General features: G+C 46.2%; 1 pseudogene; it reads right to left on the reverse strand.

The window, feature by feature from the left end:
- Window positions 1-83: 83 nt before the first annotated feature.
- On the reverse strand, window positions 84-18,799 carry LOC127923805 (oocyte zinc finger protein XlCOF22-like; annotated as a pseudogene).
- Window positions 18,800-21,000: the final 2,201 nt, after the last annotated feature.

Raw genomic sequence — 21,000 nt, forward strand, 5'->3', positions numbered from 1 at the left:
CTGAGTGAATCCTTTACCACAGACGGAGCAGCCATGTGGTTTCTCTCCTGTGTGAGTCAGTATATGCCTCCTTAGGTCGGCCTTCTGAATGAAGCTTTTCCCACAGTCACCACACCTGTACGGTTTCTCTCCTGTGTGAGTCCGTATATGTTCAGTTAGGTGCCCCTTCTCATTGAAGCTTTGCCCACAGTCACCACATCGAAATGAATTATCTCTGGTGTGAGTTTGTATATGTGTGGTTAAGTTCCCTCTCTGATTGAAGGTTTTCCCATTCTCCACAGCAAAATGAATTATCTCTGGTGTGAGTCCGTATATGCATGTTAAGGTTACCCCTTTGATTGAAGCTTTTCCCACAGTCACCACAGCTAAATGGTTTCTCTCCTGTGTGAGACAATATATGTATCTTAAGGGACCCTTTATGCCTGAAGCTCCTCCCACAGTCACCACAGATAAATGGTTTCTCTCCTGTGTGAGTCCGTATATGCATGGTTAAGACCTCCTTGCGATTAAAGCTTTTCCCACAGTCTCCACAGCTAAATGGTTTCTCTCCTGTGTGAGTCAGTTTATGCATGGTTAGGTGTCGCTTGAGCCCAAAGCTTTTCCCGCATTCTCCACAGGTAAAAGGTTTCTCTCCTATGTGAGTCAGTTTATGAATGCTTAGATTCCCCTTCTGACTGAAGCTTTTCCCACAGTCACCACAGCTAAAGGTTTCTCTCCTGTGTGAGTCAGTTGATGCACGGAAAGGTGTCCCTTCTTATTGAAGCTTTTCCCACAGTCACCACAGCTGAAAGGTTTCTCTCCTGTGTGAGTTCGTATATGATCCGTTAGTGTCTTCTTGAGACTGAAGCTTTTCCCACAGTCACCACAGCTAAATGGTTTCTCTCCTGTGTGAGTCAGTACATGTTCGGTTAGGTTCCCCTTCTGAGTGAAGCTTTTCCCACAGTCACCACAGTTGAATGGTTTCTCTCCTGTGTGAATCCTTAAGTGCTTGGAAAGATAGCCTTTGTATTTGAAGGTCTTGCCACAAACTGGGCATGTGCAGTGTTTCCCACTGTGACAGAGTCGGACATGGGCCTTCAGTTTACAGGTGGAGTTGTAGCATTTTCTGCAGAATCTACATTCACTGAGTCTCTTCTTGGTGAGAGTCACATGCCTCTGCAGGTCAGCTTTCAGAGCAAATGTTTCTCCACAGTCACGGCAGTGGTGAGTTCTTCTAGACGTGGTGCTGAGTTTGGAACAGTGTTTCTCCAATGGGCTGGGATCCAGTGGTGGGCTGCTGTCAAGTCCCACTGTGTCGTTGCTTACGGCTGTACTGTGGCTTGAGGTATTGCTGTCATTATCTGGAAGGTCAAGACCATTTAAGTGGGTCACATGGACAAAAGATTTGAGATCCACTGGTTTAGAGTCACTCTCTCTGTTCTCCACAGTCTGTGTTTGGGGAAGAGTCAAGGACCAAAGTGGGTTCTCCTGATCACATTCACTTTTCACACAGGAAGGAGTGAAATTGAACTCTATGATATCAGGCCCCAGCTCTTGAAGCTGCTCTTCCTCCTGACTGGTCCTGACTTCCTCTTGTTCCTCTTTAATCTGTTTGGTCTCTGGGTCCTCCTGTCCCAGACTGGGGCTCCACTCCTGCTCACAGTGCTGCTGCTCAGGGGGAACCTCCTCTTCAGAGACAGAGAGCTGCAGGGAGTCTGGGGGGAAGGAGAGGAGGAACAGATGTTATTTATAACAGAATTTGGAATCAATCATGAATTATAGATCTCTATGACTTTTAATTTCATGTCTGATCAGAACAGGGATGAGGTGGATGTCCTGGTTGAGGGGTGTTTAATGGGAAGAGATGTCCAGGTTACGGGGGTTTAATTAAAGGAAACGGCTAACATTGCTAACCAGCGTGCTAACTGCCAATTCATTCTTAATACAAATGTTAACGCTAACGGGAGTGTGTGAGCTAGCTAACGCTTTAGATCCACTATAAGCATCGCGTTCTACCAGCGACACAGAGCGTGTTGTTTTGAGAACAAGGGACGAAAACGTTGCTATTCTAATTCCCTCTACTGTACCATAATCATCCGTTATGTGTCAGTACAATAGCTTTGGTCCAGTTTTTAGCAAGTACTCTTATATTGTTGCTAGTGGTTGTACTAAATCAGGGTTCACGAACTGGCAGCCCACTGTGTCGAATTTGGTGGTTTTATTCCCCCCTCCCCAAGTTTTTGTGTAAATTATTTGTTGGACATTGAAGACTGTAAAAAAAACAGGAAATCAGCTCCAAGTGATTCAAATCTGTTCCCAAGTCTGTCCAACTCATAACGGAAAGACAGGTGATCATATACAAATGTAAGCTAAGTCTGAAATGATTTATGTTTTAAGTCAAATATTATATCTGTTTGGGGTTATTATTTGCAATTACGTTCCGGCTCCCATCTGCTCAAAAAAAATATCAGCCCGCGGATTAATCTAGTTGATGATCCCTGTACTAAATAATCCTCGAATTACACGTTTCTTTTGTTTACATTGTGAAAATTGTCAACGTAACCTAGAGTTTCTACTAGTTAGTATCTTCTTGACTTCCATCAAGTTTAGTCAAATAGCCAGTGGTGTCTAGTGGAGACCATAATGCAACCAAACTTATTTCTTTATTCTTTATTTCTCATTATTTCAATTTACAAGATAGAATGAAGGTGCCTGTCAGCCTTCCAAAATGGGAACCTCGTCGATTCTTCCGTTTGGACGCTGACTCAACATTATCTTTCATCATCATCTTTCATTGAGGGGTTTGATTAATCCTGCCCGGGCGCCCGTGTAGGCGTGTTTTTCTTCGGCAGAAAGTTGAACGCATTCGATTTGGATCCGGGTTTCCTCCTTGGGTTGAGCCAGGTTCCCTGTTCAAATTCCATGGCTAAATTGGCTCAAAACAAAAATGATATAATTAAGCACGTGTAGTAATTAGCAGGATTCTGTGTTTTCCCATGCAGAAGGGATTGGTTTTTGATTAAAAACGCTTTAACTTTCTTCAAAAATGGGAAAATACTAAAACAATTCAAAACATTTATTTTATGGTAAAAAAAAATGTTGTATGTTTCTGGACGATACACCATGCTACCTTGTTGACATCATGACCAAGCAGCACAAATGACTGTTCCGTTTGAGAAGGGCTCTCCTCCCTCCCCGCTTTCGAACCAAGACATGTGGGCCTTTGACCGATACCCCACGGCTCAGCATAATCCTCAAGCATTCCCTCAATGTCTGTAGTGTAGCAGGGCCACAACGAGCGCAACACAGTATAATTATTTACAACAGACGCTCCTTGGCTCCAAACCCACAAGACGACGAAATATCTATTGGAACTGAAGTTAAGCTGCTTAAAAAAACAACAGCAGAGGTATGTGACATCAGAAGGACAAGTAGTAGCAGGAGAGGGAACATGTAGTCGCCGACAGGAGAGAAATAGAAAGGGGAAACCACAGTTCAGTTGAATGCATTTAGTTGTACATCTGACGAGGTCTCCCTCCCTTTCCAGAAAGCACATTTCTCATATCTGCACTGCTCAAAGATAATTCTAACTAACTAACTAACTAACCCTAAAATAGTTCACCTGTGTCGTTTACAGTGGGAGCTAGTGATGTTACGGTTGATGCCGGAGTCAAACGCCCTCGATCACACCGACAGCTTTATTGCCGTTTTGGTACACCAGATGTACATTAATTTCCACTGAAACGCTGCGTTTGCCTTGCAGCATTGCGTTGAAGAGGCAGTTGCAGTGCGCTCTGAACACGTTGGATTTATCGAACACATCCATCAAATAGTGTGCCGTAGATGGCTTGACAGAAATGGCAGCAGAAGGTGAATGTTGAACTTTTTTGCTGCATACATATCCAGATGATGCTGCGTAACATTTCGCGCGATGACGCTGTCGGTGTGATTGAGACATAAGCCGCGTACAAGTGCTTGTATCACTTTATCAGAAGCACGTGATCAATGACGTCTGAAGCTTCGTTTCATCGAACAACTACCTGATTGGTTTGGTAGAAGAAAAAAAAGGCTACGCAGCGAACACCTTACGGGGACCTCATAGATAATTGGCTGCTCAGGCCTCCCGAGTGGCACAGTGGCCCAGCATCACCCGGGTTTGACGCTGCATCGCAGTGCTAGCTGTGTCACCAGAGATCCTGGTTCAAGTCCGGGCTCTGTCGCAGCAGACCGCGACCGGGAGATCCATGGGGCAGTGCACAATTGGCCCAGCATCACCCGGGTTTGGCCAGCAGGGATGTCCTTGTCCCATCGCGCACTCCTGTGGCGGGCCGGGCGCAGTGCACACTGACACAGTAGTGAGACTTGATTGGGTTGTGTTTCGGAGGACGCACGGCTTTCGACGGCTTTCGACCTTCGCCTCTACCAAGTTGCAGCGATGGCGATGGGACAAGACCAATTGGATACCGTGAAAAAGGGGTAACATTTTTTTTAAATATAATTTGGCTGCTCTAAAAAAAATCGTCAGCAGGTGCCACTAGGTTGATCAAAGCCTCGAGTAATTTACCTATTTTCGGCACAATTAGCTGGAAAACCTTAAGGTTAGTTTCCTCATCACTAGTGGGAGCAAATTAAGCATAGGGTCAGAACAAGCAAGCAGGGGGGGGCAGAGCCAAGCACGAGCGAGCGAGATCCTATTGACGCGTTGTAGAATGTATTTGCATATTTCCGTTAGGGAACGCCTCCTCTGTGAAGTCAATCAATCAAATGTATTGTTAAAGCCCTTTTTACATCAGCAGATATCACAAAGTGCTGTACAGAAAACAGCCTAAAACCACAAACAGCATGCAGCTGTAGTAGCACAGTGGCTAGGAAAAATTCCCTAAAAAAGGCAGGAACCTAGGAAGAAATCTAGAGAGGAACCAGGCTCTGAGGGGAGGCCAGTCCTCTTCTGACTGTGCCGGGTAGAGAGGAACCAGGCTCTGAGGGGAGGCCAGTCCTCTTCTGACTGTGCCGGGTAGAGAGGAACCAGGTTCTGAGGGGAGGCCAGTCCTCTTCTGGCTGTGCCGGGTAGAGAGGAACCAGCCTCTGAGGGGAGGCCAGTCCTCTTCTGGCTGTGCCGGGTAGAGAGGAACCAGGCTCTGAGGGGAGGCCAGTCCTCTTCTGGCTGTGCCGGGTAGAGAGGAACCAGGCTCTGAGGGGAGGCCAGTCCTCTTCTGGCTGTGCCGGGTAGAGAGGAACCAGGCTCTGAGGGGAGGCCAGTCCTCTTCTGGCTGTGCCGGGTAGAGAGGAACCAGCCTCTGAGGGAGGCCAGTCCTCTTCTGGCTGTGCCGGGTAGAGGAACCAGCCTCTGAGGGGAGGCCAGTCCTCTTCTGGCTGTGCCGGGTAGAGAGGAACCAGCCTCTGAGGGAGGCCAGTCCTCTTCTGGCTGTGCCGGGTAGAGAGGAACCAGGCTCTGAGGAGGCCAGTCCTCTTCTGGCTGTGCCGGGTAGAGAGGAACCAGGCTCTGAGGGAGGCCAGTCCTCTTCTGGCTGTGCCGGGTAGAGAGGAACCAGGCTCTGAGGGGAGGCCAGTCCTCTTCTGGCTGTGCCGGGTAGAGAGGAACCAGGCTCTGAGGGAGGCCAGTCCTCTTCTGGCTGTGCCGGGTAGAGAGGAACCAGGCTCTGAGGGGAGGCCAGTCCTCTACTGGCTGTGCCGGGTGGAGAGGAACCAGGCTCTGAGGGGAGGCCAGTCCTCTACTGGCTGTGCCGGGTGGAGAGGAACCAGGCTCTGAGGGGAGGCCAGTCCTCTACTGGCTGTGCCGGGTGGAGAGGAACCAGGCTCTGAGGGGAGGCCAGTCCTCTACTGGCTGTGCCGGGTGGAGAGGAACCAGGCTCTGAGGGGAGGCCAGTCCTCTTCTGGCTGTGCCGGGTAGAGAGGAACCAGCCTCTGAGGGGAGGCCAGTCCTCTTCTGACTGTGCCGGGTGGAGATTATAAGAATACAGTGACAGTCGAAAACAGCACGTCTGGGACAAGGTAGCACATCCGGTGAACAGGTCAGGGTTCCCTAGCCACAGGCAGAAAAATTGAAACTGGAGCAGCAGCACGACCAGGTGAACTGGGACATCCAGGAGTCATCAGGTCAGGTAGTCCTGAGGCAAGACCCAAGGGCTCAGGTCCTCCGGGAGGGAAAGGGAGAGAGAATTAGAGGGAGCATATTTAAATTCACACAGGATACCAGATAAGACAGGAGAATTACACCAGATATAACAGTCTGACCCTAGCCCCCTAGGCACATAGACTATTTTAGCATAGATACTGGAGAATGAGACAGGGCTGGGTCGGGGGACACTGTGGCCCCGTCCAACGATACCCCCGGACAGGCCCAACGACTAGTCTGGGTTTCTCTTTCTGTCTGTGATATGCTCACAGAGTTTCTAAACCCAGAGACGCAACATCACAAGACTTCTGGGAACGCTTGCAAAACAAACCAAGCAGGGGTTTGAGAAGTCAATGAGAGAAGTGAAAAATTCTTCCTTAGCTGTTAATTTTCTTGAAATCTAAAGGCACAACCTAGATTTGAGCCAATGTCTTAAGTAGCTGAACATGTTATTACTCCAACCTCATGAAAGTGACGAACTGACACGTTTTAATTTTCGTCAAAAACAACTTTATATCGAAGGAGTGCCTTTTGATTTGCCGGCCTACACAGTTCGTCACGAGATGACTGTTTAAAACACGCCATTGAGTCTACGCATGAGCTTAGCTAGCCAACGTCCCCTACGCATGAGCTTAGCTAGCCAACGTCCCCTACGCATGGGCTTAGCTAGCCAACGTCCCCTACGCATGAGCTTAGCTAGCCAACGTCCCCTATGCATGAGCTTAGCTAGCCAACGTCCCCTACGCATGAGCTTAGCTAGCCAACGTCCCCTACGCATGAGCTTAGCTAGCCAACGTCCCCTACGCATGAGCTTAGCTAGCCAACGTCCCCTACGCATGAGCTTAGCTAGCCAACGTCCCCTACGCATGAGCTTAGCTAGCCAACGTCCCCTACGCATGAGCTTAGCTAGCCAACGTCCCCTACGCATGAGCTTAGCTAGCCAACGTCCCCTACGCATGAGCTTAGCTAGCCAACGTCCCCTATGCATGAGCTTAGCTAGCCAACGTCCCCTACGCATGAGCTTGGCTAGCCAACGTCCCCTACGCATGAGCTTAGCTAGCCAACGTCCCTATGCATGAGCTTAGCTAGCCAACGTCCCCTATGCATGAGCTTAGCTAGCCAACGTCCCCTACGCATGAGCTTAGCTAGCCAACGTCCCCTACGCATGAGCTTAGCTAGCCAACGTCCCCTACGCATGAGCTTAGCTAGCCAACGTCCCCTACGCATGAGCTTAGCTAGCCAACGTCCCCTACGCATGAGCTTAGCTAGCCAACGTCCCCTATGCATGAGCTTAGCTAGCCAACGTCCCCTACGCATGAGCTTAGCTAGCCAACGTCCCCTACGCATGAGCTTAGCTAGCCAACGTCCCCTACGCATGAGCTTAGCTAGCCAACGTCCCCTACGCATGAGCTTAGCTAGCCAACGTCCCCTACGCATGAGCTTAGCTAGCCAACGTCCCCTACGCATGAGCTTAGCTAGCCAACGTCCCCTACGCATGAGCTTAGCTAGCCAACGTCCCCTACGCATGAGCTTCCTTCTGTAGCTCAGTTGGTAGAGCATGGCGCTTGTAACGCCAGGGTAGTGGGTTCGATTCCCGGGACCACCCATACGTAGAATGTATGCACACATGACTGTAAGTCGCTTTGGATAAAAGCGTCTGCTAAATGGCATATATTATATTATTATTATATTATTACGCATGAGCTTAGCTAGCCAACGTCCCCTACGCATGAGCTTAGCTAGCCAACGTCCCCTACGCATGAGCTTAGCTAGCCAACGTCCCCTACGCATGAGTTTAGCTAGCCAACGTCCCCTACGCATGAGCTTAGCTAGCCAACGTCCCCTACGCATGAGCTTAGCTAGCCAACGTCCCCTACGCATGAGCTTAGCTAGCCAACGTCCCCTACGCATGAGCTTAGCTAGCCAACGTCCCCTACGCATGAGCTTAGCTAGCCAACGTCCCCTACGCATGAGCTTAGCTAGCCAACGTCCCCTACATATGAGCTTAGCTAGCCAACGTCCCCTTCATATGAGCTTAGCTAGCCAACGTCCCCTACGCATGAGCTTAGCTAGCCAACGTCCCCTACGCATGAGCTTAGCTAGCCAACGTCCCCTTCATATGAGCTCAGCTAGCCAACGTCCCCTACGCATGAGCTTAGCTAGCCAACGTCCCCTTCATATGAGCTTAGCTAGCCAACGTCCCCTATGCATGAGCTTAGCTAGCCAACGTCCCTTACGCATGAGCTTAGCTAGCCAACGTCCCCTATGCATGAGCTTAGCTAGCCAACGTCCCCTACGCATGAGCTTAGCTAGCCAACGTCCCCTATGCATGAGCTCAGCTAGCCAACGTCCCCTACGCATGAGCTTAGCTAGCCAACGTCCTCTATGCATGAGCTTAGCTAGCCAACGTCCCCTACGCATGAGCTCAGCTAGCCAACGTCCCCTATGCATGAGCTCAGCTAGCCAACGTCCCCTACGCATGAGCTCAGCTAGCCAACGTCCCCTACGCATGAGCTTAGCTAGCCAACGTCCCCTATGCATGAGCTTAGCTAGCCAACGTCCCCTATGCATGAGCTTAGCTAGCCAACGTCCCCTACGCATGAGCTTAGCTAGCCAACGTCCCCTACGCATGAGCTTAGCTAGCCAACGTCCCCTATGCATGAGCTTAGCTAGCCAACGTCCCCTATGCATGAGCTTAGCTAGCCAACGTCCCCTACGCATGAGCTTAGCTAGCCAACGTCCCCTTCGCATGAGCTTAGCTAGCCAACGTCCCCTACGCATGATCGTAGCTAGCCAACATCACCTACAAGTGTGATCGGGGATTTCTATTGGAGAAGCAGTTTCTGCCTATCTTCATACTGTACTGTTTTTGGTATGCTCTTGCTGGGGTTCTACAATGAACATCCTGGGAATATTGACTGCTGATAGGCTTACATAATACTGACTGGTGTGACCTTGACCAATAAGACTTAATGAAATTGGTGGTCTTCTTAAGGGAGACTAACATGCTGACCACACTGCCCACGTTCTGTGCACATACATGTTATTCAATCATTTCATCCAAACTGCTCTTGCGCATTTGCGTAGCCAGGCGCTACAATATAACTTGGTTCTATTTTTACGCTTCACGCACTCCAAGTCCCGCCTCTCCCATCTCCTCGTTGGTTTTTAAGAGCATATACCCACGTCGGAGATTGAAAGATGAATTGAGGTCCACATTCCAGTCCAGTTGGTGATGGTTGCCAACCGCCAAAAGTACACAGACGAAGAAGAGATTTGCCTGAAGGAGGAGAGTACTAGAAGCCTGAAGGAGGAGAGATTACTAGAAGCCTGAAGGAGGAGAGATTACTAGAAGCCTGAAGGAGGAGAGATTTGTTTTTATTTTATTTTACCTTTATTTAACCAGGCAAGTCAGTTAAGAACAAATTCTTATTTTCAATGACGGCCTGGGAACAGTGGGTTTAACTGCCTGTTCAGGGGCAGAACGACAGATTTGTACCTTGTCAGCTCGGGGTTTTGAACTCGCAACCGTCCGGTTACTAGTCCAACGCTCTAACCACTAGGCTACCCTGACGCCCCAGATTACTAGAAGCCTGAAGGAGGAGAGATTACTAGAAGCCTGAAGGAGGAGAGAAACTAGAAACTAATTAGCTTTCCCCTTTTATCTGTGGATTCATTGTCGGAGTCGAGAAACACACGATTTTGTGTGACTCAAAATGGGTCAAAATTCTACAAAGATCCAGAAAAAAAGGACCTTGTGCATTTCAGGTAAAATAACAACCCGATGTTAGCTAGAAACAGTAAGCTAGCTAAATAGGACAAATTAGCTAGAAACAGTAAGCTAGCTAAATAGGACAAATTAGCTAGAAACAGTAAGCTAGCTAAATAGGACAAATTAGCTAGAAACAGTAAGCTAGCTAAATAGGACAAATTAGCTAGAAACAGTAAGCTAGCTAAATAGGACAAATTAGCTAGAAACAGTAAGCTAGCTAAATAGGACAAATTAGCTAGAAACAGTAAGCTAGCTAAATAGGACAAATTAGCTAGAAACAGTAAGCTAGCTAAATAGGACAAATTAGCTAGAAACAGTAAGCTAGCTAAATAGGACAAATTAGCTAGAAACCGTAAGCTAGCTAAATAGGACAAATTAGCTAGAAACCGTAAGCTAGCTAGCTAGCTAAATGTCCATGAATGTTTCATGTGTTTCGACCTGTTCCCAAATTAATACAGTTGGTTCAGAGTTAATTTTTATATTTCAACCTGCAAGTCCTGATCGTGTCTGATGTGGATAGACAAAAATCAACATGGTGCACTAGGACACACGTGCGCGCCCGGGCTCGTCAGCTGCTTGACTAGAACTAACCAGAAGGAATAACTAGAATCAGCTGACTGAAACTGGCTGTTTTTAACAACAACTATTTTGAAAACCTTAGAAACTTTACTTTCATATCACCGTACCACAGGAGGCTGCTGAGGGAGGACGGCTCATAATAATGTCCGGAACAGAGCAAATGGAACGGCATCAAACACCTGGAAACCATGGAAACCATGGAAACCATGATTTATTTGATATTGCACTAATTCCCCTTCAGCCATTACCATCCTCCCCAATTAAGGTGCCACCATCCTCCTGTGCACCGCAAAATAATTGGACAAATATAACACATTACCAGAGAGGTGTTTTGAGTTGCACGTTACCCTGAATTATGACACTTCCTGCGCTAATGGAAACTCGGGAGAGAATACAAAGAAGAAACTCTGTGGATTTTTTTTTTTATTTATTTTTAAACAGTGAACAGTAAGTGTATATTTTGCAATTTGTAAAGTTATTTTTGGATGATAATTAAGTTGAGTGTTCAAGGTTTACAAAACTGAAAAAATCAAGGATCAACTTGTTTGTCGATTAAAATAGTTTAACACTTAACCAAATCATCCTCCTCAGATATCAAAAGGGATGTTGAATATCTCCCATGGAGCACTGCAGTTAGAAATGAAATAATACAAATATTTAATTAAAATAAGCAAAATAAAGACCAACTTTCAGGGAAAGTTCAAATATAATTTTACTCAACATTCGTGACACTCAGGGGGAGGGGACATATAGGTTTTGTAATTGGAAAAATTGGAAGCTGCTGTCTAAGTTGGAGGAAAACTCGCCTCCCTGCGGACCTGGCAACCTTTCACTCCCTCCTCTCTACATTTTCCTCCTCTGTCTCTGCTGCTAAAGCCACTTTCTACCATTCTAAATTCCAAGCATCTGCCTCTAACCCTAGGAAGCTCTTTGCCACCTTCTCCTCCCTCCTGAATCCCCCCTCCTCCTCTCTGCAGATGACTTCGTCAACCATTTTGAAAAGAAGGTCAATGACATCCGATCCTCGTTTGCTAAGTCAAACGACACCGCTGGTTCTGCTCACACTGCCCTACCCTATGCTCTGACCTCTTTCTCCCCTCTCTCTCCAGATGAAATCTCGCGTCTTGTGACGGCCGGCCGCCCAACAACCTGCCCGCTTGACCCTATCCCTCCTCTCTTCTCCAGACCATTTCCGGAGACCTTCTCCCTTACCTCACCTCGCTCATCAACTCATCCCTGACCGCTGGCTACGTCCCTCCCGTCTTCAAGAGAGCGAGAGTTGCACCCCTTCTGAAAAAACCTACACTCGATCCCTCCGATGTCAACAACTACAGACCAGTATCCCTTCTCTCTTTTCTCTCCAAAACTCTTGAGCGTGCCGTCCTTGGCCAGCTCTACCGCTATCTCTCTCAGAATGACCTTCTTGATCCAAATCAGTCAGGTTTCAAGACTAGTCATTCAACTGAGACTGCTCTTCTCTGTATCACGGAGGCGCTCCGCACTGCTAAAGCTAACTCTCTCTCCTCTGCTCTCATCCTTCTAGACCTATCGGCTGCCTTCGATACTGTGAACCATCAGATCCTCCTCTCCACCCTCTCCGAGTTGGGCATCTCCGGCGCGGCCCACGCTTGGATTGCGTCCTACCTGACAGGTCGCTCCTACCAGGTGGCGTGGCGAGAATCTGTCTCCTCACCACGCGCTCTCACCACTGGTGTCCCCCAGGGCTCTGTTCTAGGCCCTCTCCTATTCTCGCTATACACCAAGTCACTTGGCTCTGTCATAACCTCACATGGTCTCTCCTATCATTGCTATGCAGACGACACACAATTAATCTTCTCCTTTCCCCCTTCTGATGACCAGGTGGCGAATCGCATCTCTGCATGTCTGGCAGACATATCAGTGTGGATGACGGATCACCACCTCAAGCTGAACCTCAGCAAGACGGAGCTCCTCTTCCTCCCGGGGAAGGACTGCCTGTTCCATGATCTCGCCATCACGGTTGACAACTCCATTGTGTCCTCCTCCCAGAGCGCTAAGAACCTTGGCGTGATCCTGGACAACACCCTGACGTTCTCAACTAACATCAAGGCGGTGTCCCGTTCCTGTAGGTTCATGCTCTACAACATCCGCAGAGTACGACCCTGCCTCACACAGGAAGCGGCGCAGGTCCTAATCCAGGCACTTGTCATCTCCGTCTTGACTACTGCAACTCGCTATTGGCTGGGCTCCCTGCCTGTGCCATTAAACCCCTACAACTCATCCAGAACGCCGCAGCCCGTCTGGTGTTCAACCTTCCCAAGTTCTCTCACGTCACCCCGCTCCTCCGCTCTCTCCACTGGCTTCCAGTTGAAGCTCGCATCCGCTACAAGACCATGGTGCTCGCCTACGGAGCTGTGAGGGGAACGGCACCTCAGTACCTCCAGGCCCTGATCAGGCCCTACACCCAAACAAGGGCACTGCGTTCATCCACCTCTGGCCGGCTCGCCTCCCTACCACTGAGGAAGTACAGTTCCCGCTCAGCCCAGTCAAAACTGTTCGCTGCTCTGGCCCCCCAATGGTGGAACAAACTCCCTCACGACGCCAGGACAGCGGAGTCAATCACCACCTTCCGGAGACACCTGAAACCCCACCTCTTCAAGGAATACCTAGGATAGGGTAAGTAAGGGTAAGTAATCCTTCTCACCCCCCTTCTCTCCCCCCCAACAAGATTTAGATGCAAGTGGCTGTTCCACTGGTTGTCATAGGTGTTTGCACCAATTTGTAAGTCGCTCTGGATAAGAGCGTCTGCTAAATGACTTAAATGTAAATGTAAATGTAAGTTCCCCTAAACCTGGACATATCTTTCCATTAAACCCCCTCTAAACCTGGACATATCTTTCCATTAAACCCCCTAAACCTGGACATATCTTTCCATTAAACCCCCCTTAACCTGGATATATCTTTCCATTAAACCCCCTAAACCTGGACATATCTTTCCATTAAACCCCCCTAAACCTGGACATATCTTTCCATTAAACCCCCTAAACCTGGACATATCTTTCCATTAAACCCCACCTAAACCTGGACATATCTTTCCATTAAACCCCCTAAACCTGGACATATCTTTCCATTAAACCCCCTAAACCTGGACATATCTTTCCATTAAACCCCCTAAACCTGGACATATCTTTCCATTAAGCCCCCCTAAACCTGAACATATCTTTCCATTAAACCCCCCTTAACCTGGACATATCTTTCCATTAAACCCCCTCTAAACCTGGACATATCTTTCCATTAAACCCCCTAAACCTGGACATATCTTTCCATTAAACCCCCTAAACCTGGACATATCTTTCCATTAAACCCCCTAAACCTGGACATATCTTTCCATTAAACCCCCTTAACCTGGACATATCTTTCCATTAAACCCCCCCTAAACCTGGACATATCTTTCCATTAAACCCTAGGTTGTCCAAGCATTGACATGTCGTGGCTATTATCATCCATTCAACGTAAAAAATAAAAAATAAATTAAAATGCTTACATTTTTATAAAATGGTGATCAAAGCCCAAACAGTTTATTAATTGACTATAACTATTGCTAACTATCAGTAGATCTATGTACAAACCTGTTTTACATAGTTGTATCTCTGGTGTCCTCCGCAGCAGTCTCCGTAGCCGATCATTCTCCTCCTGGTACTCTGCTACTGTTTCCTCAATCGCACGAAAAATCTCCACAGCAGCAGATGCCGTTAAACATTCATTTAAAAACACACTCAACAACTGTAGTTTAGACGTTTTCAGTGGACTGAGAGTTGGGTGTTCAGCGAGTACGGCTTCTTGACATGGGTTCTCCAGATCACATTCACTTTTCACACAAGAAGTAGTGAATATGGAGTCTTTGGTATCAAAGAGCCCTTGAAGCTGCTCTTCCTCCTGACTGGTCCTGACTTCCTCCTGTTCCTCTTTAATCTGTTTGGTCTCTGGGTTCTTCTGTCCCAGACTGGGGCTCCACTCCTGCTCACAGTGCTGCTGCTCAGGGGGAACCTCCTCTTCAGAGACAGAGAGCTGCAGGGAGTCTGGAGGGAAGGAGAGGAGGAGCAGAGTTTACCTATATACAGCCTTTAGACATGCTTGAGTGCACAACGCCATTTCAAAATGCTTTTGTTGACTCAGACATTTTTTATATACAGTGGGGCAAAAAAGTATTTAGTCAGCCACCAATTGTGCAAGTTCTGCCACTTAAAAAGATGAGAGAGGCCTGTAATTTTCATTATAGGTACACTTCAACTATGGCAGACAAAATGAGAAAAAAAATCCAGAAAATCACATTGTAGGATTTTTTATGAATTTATTTGCAAATTATGGTGGAAAATAAGTATTTGGTCACCTACAAACAAGCAAGATTTCTGGCTCTCACATATACACAGGGTACCAGTATAGCTATATACACAGGGTACCAGTATGGCTATATACACAGGGTACCAGTATGGCTGTATACACAGGGTACCAGTATAGCTATATACACAGGGTACCAGTATAGCTATATACACAGGGTACCAGTATGGCTGTATACACAGGGTACCAGTATAGCTATATACACAGGGTACCAGTATAGCTATATACACAGGGTACCAGTATAGCTATATACACAGGGTACCAGTATGGCTGTATACACAGGGTACCAGTATAGCTATATACACAGGGTACCAGTATAGCTATATACACAGTGTACCAGTATGGCTGTATACACAGGGTACCAGTATAGCTCTATACACAGGGTACCAGTATAGCTCTATACACAGGGTACCAGTATAGCTCTATACACAGGGTACCAGTATAGCTATATACACAGGGTACCAGTATGGCTATATACACAGGGTACCAGTATAGCTATATACACAGGGTACCAGTATAGCTATATACACAGGGTACCAGTATAGCTATATACACAGGGTACCAGTATGGCTCTATACACAGGGTACCAGTATAGCTATATACACAGGGTACCAGTATAGCTATATACACAGGGTACCAGTATGGCTGTATACACAGGGTACCAGTATAGCTATATACACAGGGTACCAGTATAGCTCTATACACAGGGTACCAGTATAGCTCTATACACAGGGTACCAGTATAGCTCTATACACAGGGTACCAGTATGGCTATATACACAGGGTACCAGTATAGCTATATACACAGGGTACCAGTATAGCTATATACACAGGGTACCAGTATGGCTCTATACACAGGGTACCAGTATGGCTATATACACAGGGTACCAGTATAGCTATATACACAGGGTACCAGTATAGCTATATACACAGGGTACCAGTATAGCTATATACACAGGGTACCAGTATAGCTATATACACAGGGTACCAGTATGGCTCTATACACAGGGTACCAGTATGGCTCTATACACAGGGTACCAGTATAGCTATATACACAGGGTACCAGTATAGCTCTATACACAGGGTACCAGTATAGCTATATACACAGGGTACCAGTATGGCTCTATACACAGGGTACCAGTATAGCTATATACACAGGGTACCAGTATGGCTCTATACACAGGGTACCAGTATAGCTATATACACAGGGTACCAGTATAGCTATATACACAGGGTACCAGTATGGCTCTATACACAGGGTACCAGTATAGCTATATACACGGGGTACCAGTATAGCTAAATACACAGGGTACCAGTATAGCTATATACACGGGGTACCAGTATAGCTAAATACACAGGGTACCAGTATAGCTATATACACAGGGTACCAGTATGGCTCTATACACAGGGTACCAGTATGGCTCTATACACAGGGTACCAGTATGGCTCTATACACAGGGTACCAGTATAGCTATATACACAGGGTACCAGTATAGCTATATACACAGGGTACCAGTATGGCTCTATACACAGGGTACCAGTATAGCTATATACACAGGGTACCAGTATGGCTCTATACACAGGGTACCAGTATAGCTATATACACAGGGTACCAGTATAGCTATATACACAGGGTACCAGTATGGCTCTATACACAGGGTACCAGTATAGCTATATACACGGGGTACCAGTATAGCTAAATACACAGGGTACCAGTATAGCTATATACACAGGGTACCAGTATGGCTCTATACACAGGGTACCAGTATAGCTATATACACGGGGTACCAGTATAGCTATATACACAGGGTACCAGTATAGCTATATACACAGGGTACCAGTATAGCTATATACACATGCCCCCCCCAGGACCCACATAATGTTATCAGGTATATGCTGAATGCCCCCCAGGACCCACATAATGTTATCAGGTATATGCTGAATGCCCCCCCCAGGACCCACATAATGTTATCAGGTATATGCTGAATGCCCCCCAGGACCCACATAATGTTATCAGGTATATGCTGAATGCCCCCCAGGACCCACATAATGTTATCAGGTACATGCTGAATGCCCCCAGGACCCACATAATGTTATCAGGTATATGCTGAATGTCCCCCCTAGGACCAACATAGGGGTACAGGGGATCCGGGAGGTGGGCTTGTTGCCCAGGACCCACATAGGGGTACAGGGGATCCGGGAGGTGGGCTTGTTGCCCAGGACCAACATAGGGGTACAGGGGATCCGGGAGGTGGGCTTGTTGCCCAGGACCAACATAATGTTATCATATGTTTGACATCTTAAATGATCGCGCCCCAGGTTACATGAAAAACCACATTGATATGGTTTATAACCAACACAGTCACAATACCAGAGCTATTGTGTCATGTCTTGTAAAATCCCAAGAGTAAACAGTCCTGCGAGGAGCGTGTTTTCCTATACAGGCATTTGTCTATGGAATAGCCTCAAGCAAAGCAAAGACAAAGTACAAATATCTTTCAAATGTAGGAAAAGGTTTTCATTTGGACAAGGTTGTCGAGGAGAAAACATTCCACTGCCCCTTGTGACCCCTACTGCTGGTCAGGTGGATTTATTTGAATCAAATCACATTTTATCGGTCACATAAATGTTATTACGGGTGTAGCGCAACAGAGAGATGCCCACAATGCCTGTATAACACATTTTTTTAAATGAATTACTGCAAAGTTGCCTAAGGGCTAGATGCACGGCTGCCCTATCTATCAGAGCCATTTTCTATATAGGTACGATAGGTATGTGCAATTAATAGATGGTTTTAATGTGAAATGAATATGGTTGATTTTTAAGGTTTAGTGAGAAGGTGCCCCTTTTTTAGGATGCCAATATAAATGAATGTATATATGGTTGTTTGTCATTTTGCCTTTTAATCATTGTGTGTGTTATTGTTTTTACCATTGAGGAGCACTTCGGGAAACAAGCGTTTTAATTTAATACTTTTAAAGTGATATCCTATGGGTCCACATTGTACATCTCAGTTACCCCTAAATAAATTCAAAGCAATGTAGTTAAGCATATAGAATGGAGTACAGCACAGAGTAGCAGCAGATCGTCAACCCAGTTATGAAGCGGGACTAGACCATTTATCCAGCTGACTTATTTTGTAAAACACTGGAACTTCTATTGGAGGTATTGTATCGTATCTTCTCCATATGTATTACATTCCCTAAATCCCATTTCAAAAGGAAGGTAGTTTCCTATTTCCAAAATTGCAATATGAGCCGTTTGGCTAATAAGAGTAGAGAGAGAGACAGCCTTCCCTTCCTGGTTATTCCCATCAATTGAATCAATCAGACCGATCTGTGGGTCTGTGCCTGGTTATATCTCTATCTTTAGATAAGTAATCAAATATGCAGACAACTATTGAATCATACATAACAATTGTTAATTGTTTTAATGGTTTATTAAATCTTGTAGGCTACACATTCGCAGCTAAAAGCGTAATTGATGTATAGACCAATAGAAAAACATGGAGAGAACAATTATTAGCTACAGTAGCTAGCCAGCCATCCAGATAGGTAGGTAAATAATCAAAAGTAAAACATTTAAATACGTTTTAAAAATGGTTAAAATTGTGATTTTGTCTAACCAGTTTCTTAATTCAGTATAACTATAGTTAGCTACCAGCATATCTAAATACGAACCTATTCTACATAGAGGTATCACCGGTGTCCTCCGCAGCAGTCTCCGTAGCCGATCATTCTCCTCCTGGTACTCCACTACCGTTTTCTCAACTGCACCGAAAATCTCCACAGCAGCCGCCGTTAAACGCTCATTTAAAAACACACGAAACGACTGTAGTTTAGACATATTTTAGACGACAGAGTTGGTTAGCCTATTTAGGTCAGTCAGTACGTCTTCGTTTACTCCACAAAAAAAGGGTGTTTGAAATCAAAACATTCACCTCCAATCCGGAAGCTAGCCACAATAAGGATGAACCACAATAGTGGAATTTCCGGTTCGCATTCAAAATAAAAGTCCCCAATTGAAACTGATCCAAACGGATACAAATAGTGAAATAATGCCATATTTGCACTAGATAATTGTCAAGAAGGTTAGAATGTTGTTATATAACTTGAATACAACTTGAATACAACAAATGAATACAGTAATTATAATTTGACAAACAGTAAATAAAAATGCAACATGTAAAGTGTTGGTCCCATGTTTCTTGAGCTGAAACAAAATATCCCATGCAGTGTACCTTTAAAAAAGGTAGGGGCGTGGATCAGAAAACCAGTCAGTATCTGGTGTGACCATGTACCTCATGGAGCGCTACACATCTCCTTCACATCTCCTTCACATGGAGTTAATCAGGCTGTTGATTGTGGACTGTGGAATGTTGTCCCACTCCTCTTCAATGGCTGTGCGAAGTTGTTGGATATTGGCGGGAACTGGAACACGCTGTCGTACACGTCGATCCAGAGCATCCCAAACATGCTTAATGGGTGACACGTCTGGTGAGTATACAGGCCATGGAAGAACTGGGACATTTTCAGTTTCCAGTAATTGGGTACAGATCCTTGCGACATGGGGCTGTGCATGATCATGCTGAAACATGAGGTGATGGCGGCAGATGAATGGCACGACAATGGGCATCAGGTCCTTGTCACGGTACCCCAGTGCATTCAAATTGCCATTGATAAAACACAATTGTGTTTTTTTTGTCCGTAGCTTATGCCTACCCATACCATAACCACACCGCCACCATGGCGCACTCGGTTCACAACGTTGACATCAGAAAACCGCTTGCCCACACAACACCATACACATGGTTTTGCTGTTGAGGCCGGTTGGACGTACTGCCAAATTCTCTAAAACAATGTTGGAGACTGCTTTATGGTAGAGAAATTAACATTAAATTCTCTGGAAACAGTTCTGCTGGATGTTCCTGCAGTCAGCATGCCAATTGCACGCTCCCTCAAAACTTGAGACATCTGTGGCATTGTGTAACAAAACTGCACATTTTAGAGTGGCCTTTTATTGTCCCCCGCACAAGGTGCACCTGTGTAACAATCATGCTGTTTAGTCAGCTTCTTGATATGCCACAGCTGTTATTTTGGCAAAGCAGAAATGCTCACAAACAGGGATGTAAACAAATTTGTGCACAAAATTAGAGAGAAATAAGCTTTTTGTGCCGTAAGGAACATTTCTGGGATCTTCTATTTAAGCTCATGAATCACAGGACCAACACTTTAGTCATTTCACATCCGTTACATGAGCAGCGTTAAGACAAAATGGATGAGAAATACTCTGAATAATGGAAGGACATTTTCAGGAAAGTATATATATATATTTAATGTATCAATAACCACTACCTTGTGGCAACTTTTCAGTGCTTTTATCACAATATGTGATAAGAAATGTAATTGCACTTCTTAAAACAGAGGGAGTTACTACAGAGGAAAGGTTAAGAAATATCTTTAGGTCATTAAAGGCATTAATGACGGCCGGGACTATAAATAAATGGTGTGAAGAGGCTGCCTGAGGCCGGGACTATAAATACATTGTGTGAAGAGGCTGCCTGAGGCCGGGACTATAAATACACTGTGTGAAGAGGCTGCCTGAGGCCGGGACTATAAATACACTGTGTGAAGAGGCTGCCTGAGGCCGGGACTATAAATACACTGTGTGAAGAGGCTGCCTGAGGCCGGGACTATAAATAAATTGTGTGAAGAGGCCACCTGAGGCCGGGACTATAAATACACTGTGTGAAGAGGCTGCCTGAGGCCGGGACTATAAATAAATTGTGTGAAGAGGCTGCCTGAGGCCGGGACTATAAAACACTGTGTGAAGAGGCTGCCTGAGGCCGGGACTATAAATAAATTGTGTGAAGAGGCCACCTGAGGCCGGGACTATAAATACACTGTGTGAAGAGGCTGCCTGAGGCCGGGACTATAAATACATTGTGTGAAGAGGCTGCCTGAGGCCGGGACTATAAATACACTAGGCTGCCTGAGGCCGGGACTATAAATAAATTGTGTGAAGAGGCTGCCTGAGGCCGGGACTATAAATACACTGTGTGAAGAGGCTGCCTGAGGCCGGGACTATAAATACACTGTGTGAAGAGGCTGCCTGAGGCCGGGACTATAAATACACTGTGTGAAGAGGCTGCCTGAGGC

This window comes from Oncorhynchus keta, unplaced genomic scaffold (genome assembly GCF_023373465.1).
Source record: "Oncorhynchus keta strain PuntledgeMale-10-30-2019 unplaced genomic scaffold, Oket_V2 Un_contig_3269_pilon_pilon, whole genome shotgun sequence".
In the NCBI taxonomy this organism is placed as follows: Eukaryota; Metazoa; Chordata; class Actinopteri; order Salmoniformes; family Salmonidae; genus Oncorhynchus; species Oncorhynchus keta.